Source organism: Protopterus annectens, chromosome 8.part0, assembly GCF_019279795.1.
Source record: "Protopterus annectens isolate FY-2018-M chromosome 8.part0, PAN1.0, whole genome shotgun sequence".
NCBI classification, from domain to species: Eukaryota; Metazoa; Chordata; order Ceratodontiformes; family Protopteridae; genus Protopterus; species Protopterus annectens.
The window spans coordinates 1,126,303,404-1,126,320,240 of record NC_056741.1 but is presented as its reverse complement, the minus strand read 5'-3'; positions in this window follow the sequence as shown (position 1 = coordinate 1,126,320,240).

Sequence of the window (16,837 nt, the reverse complement as noted above, 5' to 3'; positions counted from 1 at the left end):
CCTCTTGTGGGAGTGGTGACCAGTTGTTCCATAGCATTTGAGTTTATAAATTCTAGGAAGCATTGGGCAAGGGTGTTGGGGCTTGAGTAGTGCTCCCAGTTTATGTTTGGGTAGTTGAAGTCACCCAATATGATGGTGTTTGGAGAGACCTTCATATTCTCCAGTGTTCTCAGGAAAGCTGAGTGGGGTTCCTGAGTTTGGGAGGGTGGTCTGTAGCAGACTACAAACTGAAAGGCAGTTTTGCCCACTGTTAGTTGCACATGGATGGTCTCTGATGCTTCGTGCAGTGCCACTAACCTGGAGGTGTGGGTATCTTTGATGAATATGGATACTCCCCCTCCTTTTGTGTTTTGGTCTGAGTTTTGGGGCCGAAAAGCATGGTATGAGGTATAAACTGGTAGTGCTGGGGTGCTCTCGGGAGACTTGAACCAGGTTTCTGTTACTGCACAGATATCGATATTCTCCATACTGAGGAGAGCCTCGAGTGCGTGCATCTTGAGGTTTAGACTTCTGGCGTTGAGCAGCATTACCCTTAGTTTCTTTTTCCTTGTGTTGTCTATGGAGGTGGGTTTGTCTTTTGAGCCTTGCCTAAAAAAGGCACTATGGGGGTGGCAAGAGCCTTAGCCAGTATTCGAAAGCCCAGGGGTGACAGGTGCATGCCGTCCCTAGTGAAGCAGTGTGGCTTGTCGAGCATGTCATCCCAGGCTGACAGACACTGGATCCCCTTTGAATGACACCAATACTTTAGCCAATTGCTAAAATTGATCATTTTGTCTTTATACGGTGGCATAATTCTTGGTGAGGGTAAGATGCTACTTAAGGTCAAGGTCATACCGGCCTGGGCTACATGATCAGAGAGCTCCTCTATGTCTCTTTTCATGTAGTCCAGGGTGGTACATCTCAGGTCATTCACGCCAGCATGGACAATGACGGAGTCATATTTGTACTTGCTTTGGAGTGACCTGAGTGCTTGTGTTATGTGGTGGATCCTGGCACCCGACAGGCAGCTTACAGTGACATTCTCCTTGTACAGCCTGGTAAGTGTGACGTCAGTGTGTCTGACAATAGAGTCACCTATTACAGGTGTATTAGGTGTGTTGTTTAGCCTTAAGGGCTGTGACTGTGTGGCACACTGACTTTGTGAACTATGTGATATCTGGGTATTGTTGTGGGGTAGCGGTTGCTTGGATGTCTGCTTTGGAGCTCTCTGCTGCTTGGGAAGATTTTTATTTAGAGCCTCCGAGTATGTTTTTGTGTGTTTATGTGTTTGGTTTGCTGTTGCAATAGGTCTATGTGAGACTGGATTTGTGGTGTGTGTGGCTACCTTCTCCACCTAACTGACTGCGCCAGTACTGGGTTGAGAGAGCTCAGCCTCCAGTTTGGCTATATAGTTGCATCTCTCACATATATTTGAGCTTGTTGGGAGGAGGAGAGGGTGGTCTGTGTACATAAGGCAGTTGTAACATTGCCTCAAGATTCCCAGATTCACCAGCTGGACTGGTGAGCAAACCCGAAACTGAGATTTGGACATGCCAGAATAGTATAAGGAACTACTTTTTGACAGATCAAAAAGGACCAATAAGGAACCAAGTACTTTAACGGAGTATAAGAGGGTGTAGTGCTTTAGTTTATTAGTGCTTACTTATAAGATTACTTATACGAGCAACTGCAGGGCTTTAGAATGAAAATAGAGTGCTTACTTTGAGATTTGGAACAGTTCTAAGGGAAAACATGAAGAGCAGACTTTGTGGAGCCGGGAATAGTTTAAACCCGTTAAAGCGGCACTCTCCGATGCTGCTCTATTTGCAAAATCGTGCAAAACTGTGCAAATGCGGGTTTTAAAGCAGGGAAACTGAGTGAGATAGAAATTGACCCAAAACGGCCAATACGCTACTAGTTTCAGGGCTGAGACCACTCCTCCAGGGACAGATAGGCTGCTCAAAGCTCCCCACTCTCACTGGTGAACAGAGAAGCTTCCTCCTATCCAAGTAAGGACATGGGCAGCACAGGAAACTATACCACAGTCCGGAATTCAGCAAAACCTGAAATCTGGACTAATCTATTTCAGCAAAGGAGGGAAAAGAGAATATATATATATTTTTGTTTGTTTTTTTCAGGAAACAGCAGAAAAACACACAGAAAACACTGTAAATGCTATAAACAGGCTAGCACACTTTAGTGTGTAGCCTACAACAGTTATACAATACAAAAACAACTTAAATTGATATAAAACAAGTGCAAAAACTGTAAAAAGCAGAAAGCAAATGCAATTTAAACTTTTTAAAGCACAGATCAGTTAGAAATTCACTTTTTAGGTGGGAAAAGGCAGTTGGAGCAAAAAAACAGAGAAAAAAATTCTTAAATCTGGAAAAGTCTCTCTTGGGTCTCTCTGTTGCATGTATCACTCTGCAGGACACCATGAGGAGCTATGCAGAGTTGTATACTGGTGCAAAACCATGCAAATGTGGGTTTTAAAGCAGGGAGACTAAAAGAGATAGGAATTGACCCAAAACGGCCAATAAGCTACTAGTTTCAGGGCTGAGACCACTCCTCCAGGGACAGATAGGCTGCTCAAAGCTCCCCACTCTCACTGGTGAACAGAGAAGCTTCCTCCTATCCAAGTAAGGATATGGGCAACACAGGAAACTATACCACAGTCTGGAATTCAGCAAAACATGAAATCTGGACTAATCTAGTTCAGCAAAGGCAGGAAAAGAGAATTTTTTTTTTTTTTTTTTTTCAGGAAACAGCAGAAAAACACACAGAAATCACTGTAAATGCTATAAACAGGCTAGCGCAATTTAGTGTGTAGCCTACAAAAGTTATACAATACAAACACAACTTAAATTGATATAAAACAAGTGCAAAAACTGTAAAAAGCAGAAGGCAAATGCAATTTAAACTTTTTAAAGCACAGATCAGTTAGAAATTCACTTTTTAGGTGGGAAAAGGCAGTCGGAGCAAAAAAACAGAGAAAAAAATACTTAAATCTGGAAAAGTCTCTCTTGGGTCTCTCTGTTGCATGCATCACTATGCAGGACACCACGAGGAGCTGTGCAGAGTTGTATACTGGCGCAAAACCGTGCAAATGCGGGTTTTAAAGCAGGGAGACTGAAAGAGATAGGAATTGACCCAAAACGGCCAATAAGCTATTAGTTTCAGGGCTGAGACCACTCCTCCAGGGACAGATAGGCTGCTCAAAGCTTCCCACTCTCACTGGTGAACAGAGAAGCTTCCTCCTATCCAAGTAAGGATATGGGCAACACTGGAAACTATACCACAGTCCAGAATTCAGCAAAACCTGAAATCTGGACTAATCTAGTTCAGCAAAGGCGGGAAAAGAGAATTTTTTTTTGTTTTGTTTTTTTTTTTTTTTTTTTTTCAGGAAACAGCAGAAAAACACACAGAAAACACTGTAAATGCTATAAACAGGCTAGCGCACTTTAGTGTGTAGCCAACAACAGTTATACAATACAAAAACAACTTAAATTGATATAAAACAAGTGCAAAAACTGTAAAAAGCAGAAGGCAAATGCAATTTAAACTTTTTAAAGCACAGATCAGTTAGAAATCCACTTTTTAGGCGGGAAAAGGCAGTCAGAGCAAAAAAACAGAGAAAAAAATACTTAAATCTGGAAAAGTCTCTCTTGGGTCTTTCTGTTGCCTTTATCACTCTGCAGGACACCACGAGGAGCTGTGTTGAGTTGTATACAATAACAAACTGTTTAAATGACAGATTCGCTAAAAAAACTAGTGTTTTAGGAGGAATTAGTTAAGACAGCAAGAAAAGCAGAAAAGTGATACTTAATCACTCCAGAGTCACTCTTTTGTCTCTGTGCTGCTGTAGACTCTGCAGAACACCTGGAAGGCACTTGCTGAGCGGAATACAAGTGTAAAAACAGTGCAAATGAGGTTTTTATAGCAGGGAAGTGAAAGAGATAGAAATTAGCCCAAAATGGCCAATAAACTACTAACTTCTGGGCTCAAACCACTCCTCCAGGGATAGATAGGCTGCTCATAGCTCCCCTCTCTCACAGGTGAACAGAGAAAATTTGTTCTATCCAAGTAAGGTAATGGAAACACAGTAACTTGTAACACAGCCCTGGATTCAGCAATAACCTGAAAACTGGACTATACTAGTTCAGAAAGGTGGGAAACAAGTATATAATTTTTTTTCAGGAAATAGAGCAGATACAATCAAAATTAGCCCCAAAAGGCCAATAAACTACTAACTTCTGGGCTGAAACCACTCCTCCAGGGGCAGATAGCCTGCTCAAAGCTCCCCTCTCTCAAGTGAACAGAGAAACTTCCTTCTATCCAAATAAGTATGGCAACACAGTAACTTGTAACACAGCCCTGGATCCAGCAATAACATGAAAACTGGACTATACTAGTTGAGAAACAAGTATATATATATTTTTTTTCAAGAAAATAGAGCAGATACTATCAAAACAACACTTTACCCAATTAACCAGTTAAAAAGCTTAAAACTGAGCCCTGTTCCAGCAGTCTTCAATCAGATAAGTTTTAACTGCACCATCCTGCCACTTGGGTACAGAGAAACCTTCTCCAAAAAAGACGGCCTATATCAGGGCACAAGTTATACGAACAAAGCTAGATACAGCTGGCCTGAATCTAGTCTATGCTACAATAAACAAGGCGTACAGATTTCAGAAAGGGCAGCTGTCCCACAAAAAAAAAAAAAAAGCACCATACATAGCTTTCCATTTTGCATGCATGTCTTCATGACACACTTGATTCAGTGCAATTGCCTATACAACAGATGGTGTTTTGGTCACTCCTGCTTCTGAAGGTGACAGTCCAAATTCAGCTAAATTTTACATATATATTCATGTCTTATTCTTGAAAAAATGGATAGCCATGATTCTTTCCTGCATTGTTCCTGGACATTCCTTCTCTCCTTTCACTTTGTCCCCCCCCCCCCGCTTGCTCCCTATTTCACCACTTTCCTGTCTTCCCCATTTCTTTTCTTTAAGGAATTATTGAGCAATGGTCCACACACCACATCAATGTGAAGCAACAGTAAATGGCAGCAATATAAGTAGATATATTTAAAGTATCATACATGCTTGCAAAATTACTACTTCCACCCATAATCGAACCCAGTAGCATCTGCATCCCACAACAATGCATTAACATTTTCTTCCACTGAGTCAGTTAGCTAGCAGATGTATTTAATACATTCAGTAGTAATGACACAGTTTAGTAAATACTTCTCTTTATACACCCCAGTATTTGATCCCCGTATCAGTAATGTTGTATGTTCCCCATACAATTTGTATGCAACAGCATTGTGCGATCCCCTGTAATGTTTTATAAAGCATTATTTTGTGATACCCATTTAGTTATATACAGCAGTAGTGTGCAATAGTAGCAAAGTTGCTACAAAACTAGTTCAACTTATTAGCTACAGCTGTATTTGGAACCTGTACCACTGGACCCTAAAAAGGAACTCATTACTGCATTGTTAATTAATATGTGCAGCCAGAGATTCAGTCCACTTAAGTCTGCCATTTGTTATTCAGTCTGTAAAATACACTTGCTATTTAACTGACTCTGTAGCACCTTCTGTTAATACAGTGATGCATTCATTTTTATGTTCAGATGGTACTGAGTTTGAATCCAGGTGTATGTAATAGTTTAAAACACTTTTACATGTAAATCCAAATTCTGAAATGTGATAGTTGGAATGGAGTCTCTAAAATATGGCTAGATGGCAATTGTTTCCAATAAAACTATATATAACACTTATTACTGTTTTTTGCTATAGCTGCGTATTAGTCCATGATGTGCACCATTGTGCAATTATGCTTTAAAGAAAAGAAATGGAAAGACAGAAAAGTGGTAAATGAGGAGCATGCGGGGGGGGGGGGACAAAGTGTAAGGAAGGCAGGAATATACAGCAAGGATGTAGGAAAGAACCAGAACTATCCATTTCTTCAAGAATAAAACATGAATACATATGTAAAATATTTGCTGAACTTGGACTTTCACCACCAGAGAGAGAGATGAGCATAACACAATCTGTTGTGTAGGGGAACTGGACCAAGTCAAGTGTGTCACAAAAACACATGTGTGAAATGGACAGCTATGTATGGGATGACTTTTTCTTTTTTGTGGGACAGGTGCCTTTTTTCTTTTTAGAGAGAGAGAGAGAGAGAGAGAGAGAGGAATATTGGGGAAGGGATGGAAGAATGTCTGGGTGAGGTAAGTTGGGAAGGAGAGGAAGCAATTGCAGATAGACAAGACAAACAAGAGACAAGGATGGTGAAGGACACAAGAGGTAGATGAACTCCATGATTGGGGTGTGAGTGGATCATCGGGAGCACATGGACGTCAAGTTGAGAGACAGTGAGAATTGAGTCTTCACCCACTGGACTGTCATCACTGTCACCTCACTGCATCGATCTGTGTCTCCTTGTGTTATTTAATACAATGATGGAGAGCAGTATCTCCATCCGGCATAGGCATGCAACAACCATGTGGTGCACAATCCTAAGCACCAACTCTGGCAGTTCATCCTGGGTGATAAACTCACCACCTCTACCACTACTCCTGGAGGGAACCACTGGCCTATCCTGTGGGGCAGAACTACCTGAGGGTCGAGGTAGTGCAGGGGAAGTACAGGGGTTGCTATCACATTGCATAGCAGATGTGCTGGACAGCAATGCTGTAACCAGTGGAGTGGGGGCAGGTGAATCCCATGAGAGAGGCCTATCCTGCTGTGCCATGGGATAAAAACAAAACAAAAACAAAAAATAAATAAAAAGAGAGAACATTGTTGGGGTGAGAGAAAAAAAGGGAGAATATTAGTAACTTCATATGTGACAAACAATGCATTGATACAATTATTTAACTTTATTGTGTTACCTTTGCTTTTAAGACTACCAACTCCTAACAGATACCTTGTTTACTGTTAAGACTACCCAGCTCCAAAAAGATGCACAGTATGCAATAGATTGCAGCAAGCAATCCTTCATGTGTTCATATTGCATGTATGCATGTTCCAATTATTCTGATTACAGTTTACAGCAGGCCAGTTGTGCCACTGCTTTAGAACTCTGACATTACATTGCAATAGCAATGAAAACTTAACAGTATTGCATATTTGAGAAGTGTAATTTTGATGGCACAACCTATGACTACTCTGTAACACTGAACTGTTGTTTTGGTCTACAGAATAATGCATGCATACTTGTCTAATAAAGTTGAGAAATGAATGTTCAGTTTGATAGAACTGTATAATAAACCAATAAAGGCTTCTTTACTTATAATGCTAAAAACACAGTACTGTTTGGAGGCATACATACCACTCGCTTCTTGCATCAGTGCGAATGTAGCAGCAGTGGTTCACACATTCAGTTCTTTGTCTGTGACTGCTGTGGAAAAACAACAGAACAGAATAGAATACCTTAAAGCATACCAACCCTGACTATATCCAGCTTTTAACTCTTACAAGTAGTCACTGTAAGTAATACTTACACATCTGTGGGGTGCCCCCAGTCCTACATTCCTCAATTCAGTGGTCCAGGGTATCCTTCTTCTTAATCCTGAGGTCCCTGTAGTGATTCCTACACTGTTCACCAGTGCAGGGGATACTGATAGCAACGGTCAGAGACCAGTCCAGAGTATTCCATGTCTCTGCCTGTAATCTGAGCCACAGTAATCCCTGTGCAAAAGCCTGGGCCCATGTTCATTCACTAGGAGTCCAACAAACATCTTGGTTGCCTGGGCAAGCCATCTTTGAGCACTGAATCTCAAAATCTCTGCAGGAATGTCTGCCATGCCTACCACAGATCAAAATTAATGTAGAATGATGTTTTCCCTCCAACTGTAGGTATTACACTTATTGGGAATGCCCACTTTCTGGTCTTGTAAGATTTGAAAGTGTTGCACATCTCTTACCATCATGCAACCACATTGCACGAGAGTGCGCACTGGCAGCAAATGTGTTTGAATGATGGCCAATAGTATTAATTAAATGCATCTGATGTATATTTGTGGCTGTCTGGGTCCTGTCTGCTACCTGGGTGGCCCATTTGTGTGGTTTGTGCACTGCCACTCTATGTGCAAACAAGATGCACAAAGACAAAATCATTTGTGCTAAACAGTGGATTGTGCAAACAGTGCCCCCCCCCCAAAAAAAATGGAGAATTAGTTGAACTGCAGAAAATCAATCTATGACATACACAGTAGAAAATGTTAGTACACATGCGATATGACTACATAGGTCTGCATCCCAACTGTGACTGCAATGCTCTGTCAGAAAACAGGAGGGGGACCTATCCATCTTTGCCCCACAAACAGCTTAGCAGCAAATACATGACATAATTCCTCACAAAAAACAAGTGCAAATCAGTGTACACTGATATCAATGCATGACCTGTTATTTGTAAATGTATTCTATTTAATATATTTGCATGTAGTGCACTTAATGATTGCACAGCCTGTTATGATTATTCCTTGTAAATATATAGCTGTGTCCTACCATTCTGTGTTTCTTGATAATTCATCAGTGATCTGACCAGTACTCAAAGACATGCAGTGGGTAAGCCAGACTATATCATTTACCTTAAAATGTGTGAGGATATTAATAGAATACTATGATATGCAATTGCCATCAAAGTAATGGAAGGTTGGATGGCACAAATAACCATAGACTACTGTTTTGGAGTTGGGGACAAAGGTGGATTACTGTCATGGCACATGCAACGGTATAGTTTTCTTTCAAGTGGGTGGACCCAGGCTGAGCTACTGTTATGTCACAAAAAGGATATGTTGCTCTTATTACTCTCCTTGTTTTGCATCCTGCCGGTCTGATCTTGTGAGGGAGGAGAAACCAGAAACTGATATATGTTTTATTGCTTTCTAACTTCTCTCTGTTATGATTTCCCATTACAAATGTTTGGTGCTAAAATGAGGGCATGCAATGATTGTCAGTACTTTGGGGATGTATCAATGTGTGAATCTTTAAGGCCTGAAGCCTACTACTTGTTAATTGCCTCATACATGTTAAATAACTCCCTGCTTTCACATGTTACATTAATTTCTGTACAAATCTTCCTCCTTGTAGTTGCTTACTGTACCAAGTGATGAAATGCAAGGAGATGTCATAATATTATTACACAATACAGTACATGTTCAGTACTTACCTTGTAAATGGAGCAGTTGCCACAGTCTTGCAAGCAGTACACAGCCAATACATGGGGAGGTTAAGCCTGTGGCTCTGAGTTGAGGTCAGCAGAGGTCGCAGGGTTCCTGTATTGTGTCCCTGTCCACCTTACGGTACTTTACAATGTCCATCTTGTGCATGTTGTGATAAGTTAAATGTGGCCTGAACACACTTCTCCATCTTGGCCTAGGCCAATTGGCAGCAGCAGAAGCATTGCCTGCAGCCTGTAACACATACAAATGGAGTTAAGCAACAGCTCCTAATGTTCTGTCTGTGTAGTCGTTCTGTGTCTGTACTCCACTACCTTTTAAATCCACAGGAAAAACCAGCATGGAGTCTACATGGTTGCTTTATAAATTGTTGAATAGCTCCACCAGATTTGTTGATTAGTGTGCAGTTCAGGTGCTTATGCTGTAATTAGCGTCTACGAAACACAACCTAGACAGATGCAATCCATCTACTCCATTATAAAAAGGCAAATGTGCAGCTAGCCAAACTGATGGCGATACTTGCTTCATGTTCAGAAAAGAATAATATTTCTGAAGCTATCTTTACAGTGGAGCATTGAACTGTAGCATGTATGTTTTCATTTTGTTACCTACACAATGCATAAGCTGGAATATGTTAATGAATCTTGTGAATTAAAGCCTTTTACACTTTTATCTGTATGCATTAGTTAGAAGTGTACTGAAGGCATGGCCATGTTTATCAAGCCATTTTAGAGGTACAAATGATTAACACTACATGAAAATAGAAAGCTGTGTGATACCTATGTACAAATCTTTTAGGGACAGGTCCTTTGAAAGCACATTTAGCATTTCAAAGATGTTTTATCAGCAAAATGGTTCATGTGCCTGTTCTTTGGTGGGTGGGGGAGCAAAGAAAAGTTAATGTTATGTCATAAACAAGAATGGACTGTTCTTTAGGGGAAGGACAGTTGAGTTACTGCTACAGCACATACAAGGATATGCTGGTCTTGCTACTCTCCTTGTTTTGCATCCTGCCTGTTGTTTGTATTTCTCATCTGTAGAATGTTTTATGTTTTTTCAGTGGATACTATTGATTGCCTACTTTAACTGCTTTATCTGGTAACATTTACTTTGTAGTTATGTGATACTTATGTGTATTATCATTATGTTGTCTTTTAGGGCTGAAACTGTCATTGAGGGGCAGATCCACTTTTAGTGAGGCTGAGAATACTATAATTATTGACACGTTCCATCAACATGGGTCTTTTCTTCTTGGAAGGGGTCATCGCAATATGCTTGAGAGGTGAGACTATAGCAACAGATCATTGCAAACATAAATTCAGTGGGTGGCCATAGCCAAACTTATAAGCAGGTGCGCCACAGGGACATAGACATAATCACCTCTGCACGGAGGCATGCAGCTGCTCTTGCCCAAGACCAGAGGGTAACTGGGGATGGGCCTGCTGCAGAAATACCTGTCACCCCAATGAGGAATTTCTGATAAATCTTCCACAACAGGACAATTCACAGCAGAGTGAATAACAACATGTGATTGACGTGGGTGCCACTCCTTCTCAGTCCCAGGAAGAGATTCCAAGTAAGCTTAGTTTATGACCAGTTGAATACTGTTGTATAGTAAAACAATTGAAATAAAAGTTAGTTCTGTGTATCATGTTTTTTTTTTTTTGGGGGGGGGGTTGAAGATTCGTACAGTGATAAGCTCAGTTTGGAGTTGTCAGCCACTTTCTAGTTGAATTTACTGTTCTTGCAGATATAGAGGAGTACATGTAGTGCCCTCCATGTTACTGTTAAATGTGATGATGTTGGTCTTACTTCTTGCTTAACTTAATGTAGGACAATCAGGAATCCAGTGATATATGCCTCCTGCAGATGGCAAGTCAAATAAAGTTATTTCAGTCCTGCAGATCAATTTATAGAAATATCATAATGTGCCATTTTAGGCCAGTTGTGTGTAATGCTGTACTGTCTGTAATAGTGGCGGCACTGTTAGTTGTTTAGTATATATTGCACCATAGTACTTCAAGTATTAATGTGTGCCTGCATTTCTCCCTTTTTATCACAGTGGGAGTATGGGCCTTGTGCCACCTGATGTTAGTTTCTCATCAGGCACTGATGATGATGGTGGTGGTGAAATTGAGGCACAATTGGGTGATGCAGAGGTTGAGTCTGAGACAGAGGTTGACATCCAAACATCCCCTTCTTTTCCCTGGTCACAGCCAGTAGGCCTATGCATACCCAGTCCACTTAGCCCACAGATATAGGACAAATGGAGGGTGAGGACATGGAGCAGGGAAGTGTAGCTACTCCAGCTTCAGTGCCTGTTGAGTCTGGCCATAGCCAAAGTATTAGTGAGGTGCCAGGCAGGAGGGTTGATAAGGGTGCTCAGAGGGGGCCTGCTGTCCCTTATTTACCTGTTGCAGGTGTCGCTTCCCTTGTCACTCAGTGTATGTTTAGGACTATCATGGAGGCACAGGTACATTCAGAATGGTGCTACAGACAAATGCTCAGGGTTGTGGATATGGTACAATCTTACATGAATGATTGTCTCCACCGTGTCACCAATTCACTGGATTAGATGAATGACACATTAGAACGAGGGGTGTCTGTTATGGACTGAGGGGTGTCTGTCATGGAAAGAGCAGTGTCTGTGATTGAACATCTGCTGGGAGGGGAACAACATCCTTGTGGGTGTAGGTCAGCCACAACATCTGCTGATAGTTAATGTGCTGGTGCCTGGTCATGCTCCCATAGTGGCAGTACTTCCACTGTTCCATTGGTGAGTGTGCTGTCCTCACTCAGACATGGCAGACCATGGATTTGTGTTCCTGGACATTCCCATGAAGGGAGCACATCCAGCAGACATCAGTCATGCTCATGAAACAGAGCTGCATCTGACCTTGTGAGTGGAGTTGACAGTGCAACTCCTGACAGAGCCAGTTCTCATGGTAAGGGGATACAACAGTGAACTGTCACCTCTACCATGCATGGTTTACACTTGTCCAACATACCAAGATGTAGAGCTGGCACTGAGCTTGCTATGTTCATGCTGTCTCTCACACACCACTTTCAAATGGAGGACCCCTACAGACACACACATCCTGCCTGCATCCCTTTCTCACTCACACATACTCACCAACCTTTTGTGTCAGCCTAGGTGTCCTGCCCCCTCCCCCCAGCTGCCTGTGCAAGTGATGATAACTGTGCCATATCCCTGTTTCTCTCTTTCAGATTCTGGGATATAAAAGCTTTTTGTCTGATGCACAGGGTGCATAGCTACATTAGTGCCTAGTTTATCTGCATTTGTGTTGATGAACTGATAACTGTACCTGTCACTTATATTTGCATTGCCAAATTATACAGTTGATAGCATCATCATGTCAGTTCTTTCTTGTGTATCTCTTGTAAGAGTTGTGAAGTCAGGAACTGCAATGTGTCTCTTTATTTTATAACTTTTCTCTTTAATGTTTTCCAGTACATATGTATGGTTCATATTATAAGACATCACATCACGTTAAGATTTCAGGATTGTATGATAGCACTGTAGTCAAACTCATCAGATCAGAACAGTAATACAGTATAATGCTCTATTTTACATGAACCTCACCAGACACATGCAGCAGCTGGACAGACCACAAGGCTTTCTCATTAAAATAACAAAGGGCCTACTAACCATGACATGCTGCATGTGGATAGATTAAAAGACATGTCACTGTCATCTGTCTGGTATTGCATTAAATTGTAACTGTTATTTTAAGCCTCTTCCTTTTGATTTAAGCATTTGGACCTCAGGACAGTTGTGTTACATTAAGAACATTTGTAGTCAACAATCTTGTGGGAGGAAACAGTAGCCTCTGCTCTTCTGAGCTGGGAATCTATGGTTGAATGCTTATTCTGCCGTTGTTCTAAGTGTCTTTCGTATGGTTTAAGCACTTAGCCTACAAACCAGTTATTTTACATTAGGAAGGTTTGTGGTGTAGAATCTTTTGACAGGAAAGGAGAGCCTACACCCTTCTAAGCTGGGAATTGATATCTGAAGGCTTATTGTGTTCGTTATTCTGAAAATGTCTTAATTCTGGTTTAAGCGCTTGGGCTCCAGACCACTTATTTCACAACAGGAAGGTCTGTTGTCTACACTCTTATTGGAGTATTCTGCTGAATCGCTGGGTTATTTAAAGTGTTCTTCTGCTGTTATGATTGGAATTTTCTGCACTTTGAATTTCTAGTATTTCAGCATTTTGTAGTATAGACTCACTTCAGGCTTGTTGAATCTAGACTGTATAGTATAATTTGAGGACTAAAATCAGCCCTCTTACATTACGAAGGCCCCCCTGCACCCATGTGGCAGACGTGTGCAGCCAAGGACCCATCTGAGTTGGGGATTGCTGAAATAAGGCTCAGTCATGGTGTTTCCCTTTGTTTACTTTAAAATGGTTTAATTTTGATCGAATACAGCATTGTGTTTGGCCAGGTTTGCACTCAGTTTACTGGAGCTACTCAGAGCTTGCACTCCTGCCCTGTGACCAACTCAGCTGTGCATTATGAAACACTAATACATTTTTCTACTCCTAGCCCTCCACAGAATAGACATTTCTTGTTTGTCTTACAGCAACACACGATCCATCTAGCCCACTCCCCACTAGTTACTATAGACCTTCCATAATGGATGGACAGTTTCCCACCATTTCTTCAGGCAGGCTGATTGACATGGGCATCCCAAGGTAATGTAGCAATTGCCTCATGCATACTGACAACAAGTCACTGCTAAAACAAACTAATACAGCATGTAAGAGCTGTATGTATACTATGAATTTGGAAACAATTCTGTCACATAACAACAAACCATGTTATCAAAAATGTTGTCAACACACATACTTCACCTCTTGAACATAACAAGCTCACAACACATAAACTCACATATGTGGAGGTATCCAATAGAAACCTACCTAAAGATCAGAGGCCTCCCAAGCATAAATCTACTGCACACACTGCAGACCCAACAAAATCCACTACACATAATAATACACACAGCAGTTTATGGGGTTGCCATTGATGTGGGAAATAGTGGTGCCATCTCCTTGCTGTATGATATGATGGTACTGCTTTCTCTATTCATCTTGAGGCCAGGACCTTGCCACCATTCCACACTGGATGTAAAACCCTGTTGCAGTGTGTTAACATTAGTTGATGAGTCAATGACACACAATCACAACTTACAGTCACCACAACCTTAGGTAGTGCCTACAAATATGGGTGAAGGCAGTTAGCATTCATGCCTAGATACATGTGGGTCACTGGGGGCAGCAGCTACTCACAGGGCCTCCACATGTCTACATATTGCATAGACAGGCAACACAGATTAGAGTTGCCACCTTATGAAATGTGCAATGTGGGGCACTTCTTGTTGTATCCTGAGAGATGGCATAACAAACCATACTCACAGCAAGTGCAATGGACAGGACTTCTCTTGATATTCCAATATGGCAGCTTATTTTTGTCACATTTTCATAGCTTATACTATTTCTCATAACATTAAGGTGTTTTTGATGTACAATAACTCCTTTATGCAACTATTACACAACTTTAGGAAATGTATATTGTCCTACACTCTTGGGACCTCTGTATTGTTTGAGTTGTTTTCACAGATAGCATCTGGCCAAACATGGACTGCAGCCTGCAGAGTGGGACAGGTGGTGGCCATCCCTCTCACCTGTACAGATTTCTGCAGAATGTCCTGATGTTTGCCATATATTTTTTGTCTATTTTTCATAACATTGTGGTTTTCTGGCAAATTAGTGGCAAATCATTAAAGACTGAAGTTAGACAATAATGATAGCTATTTTATTTTCAGGCTTCATACCCCTCAGAAAATTCATGCTAATGCAAAGCCTGCTATGCTGTCAACTTTCTGTGTTTGTAAGAGCAATATGTAAAAAACTCCCCTATTATTTGGCCTTTGTTCCACTTTACTGAATGGCTTTATCCAGATTTCATGCTATAAGGATTTGAAAGGTATGATGGTGGGCCTAACACAGCCACACTGCTGCAAGGAGATATGCATCCACACATACATACACTCACCCCTGTTTTGTGAATAGAACCCCTACCAAGCTAGTTTTACACATTATAGTACTACATGCAATTGCATGCACTATAGAATGTATGTGGCTGGAGAGAGTCTAATGGTGCATCTAAGGTGCATGACACCAGCAGGCCCTGTAACGTAATCCATTGGGGGAGATTAACACGGTGGAACAGGCCATCAAAATGGTATTAACAATCAACCACATAAGGCAGTCACACTGTTACAGGGGATATGCCTCACACACACACACTCACAGGGTTGCCAGTTATGAGATTAGAACCCTACCTATATTGTTCTATGCACTATAGTGCTATACACTTATTACATGCCCCACAGAGCTTATGAGCCTGAAGAGTATCTAATGGTGAGTCTAAGGTGAATGATACCAACAGGCCCTGTAAAGTAACCAAGTGGAGGGGTTAACATGGTGGAACAGGCCTTAAAATGTATTAGTGTTGCACACACATAGTCAAGACATACACACCACTGCAAGGGGATATAGTTACACACACACACACACACACACACACACACACACACACACACACACACGCACACACACACACACACACACACACACACACACACACACACACACACACACACGCACACACACACACACACACACACACATACACAGATTTGCCATTGTTGGGATAAAACCCCTACCTATCTAGCTGTATACATTATAGTGTGACATACTTATTGCATGCACCACAGATATTATGTACTTGGAGGTTTTCTAACGGTACATCTAAGGTTGATGACATTAGCAGGCCCTGTAAAGTAGGTCAATGGTGGTGTTCACAGGGAGTCACAGGCTTTAAAATGTATTGGTATTGCACATACATAGACAAGAACTACACACAGCTGCAAGCGGATATATTTACAAATGCACACACACTTAGTCACTGAGTTGCCATTGCTAGGAATAGAACCACTACCTATCTAGGTGTACACACTATAATGCTATGTAGTTATCACATGCACCATGAGACTTACGCATGTAGGTAGTGTCTGCCACTGCTGTTGGTGTGGATGACATCAGGAGCTGCTGACAGGGAGGCCACTGTTGTGGAAAACACCAATTACAGGCCACAAAATGACTGACTGTTGCACAGACATGGGCCTGTGCATTCTGTTGTAGGTGGAATATATACACAGACACACACACAAACACACACAAGGTGGCCAATGTGAGATTACAACCCCTACCTACCTATTATTACACACTACTGCTCACCATGCTATTTGCATGCGCCACTGGTTACAATTGGTGTATGAGTGGCTGCAGCACTACATGACACTATGCCTTTCTGGGTCTCTCTCTCACTCTCTCTCTCTCTCACTCTCTCTCTCTGTTTCTCTCCCCCTCAATCTGCCTCTCTATATATGATATATGATATATATATATATATATATATATATATATATATATTATATATGTGTGTGTGTGTGTGTGTGTGGCCTATATATATATATATATATATATATATATATATATATATATATATATGTTTATATTAATCTCAACAGATTCAGATATATCTTATATGTGCCACATACAGATAG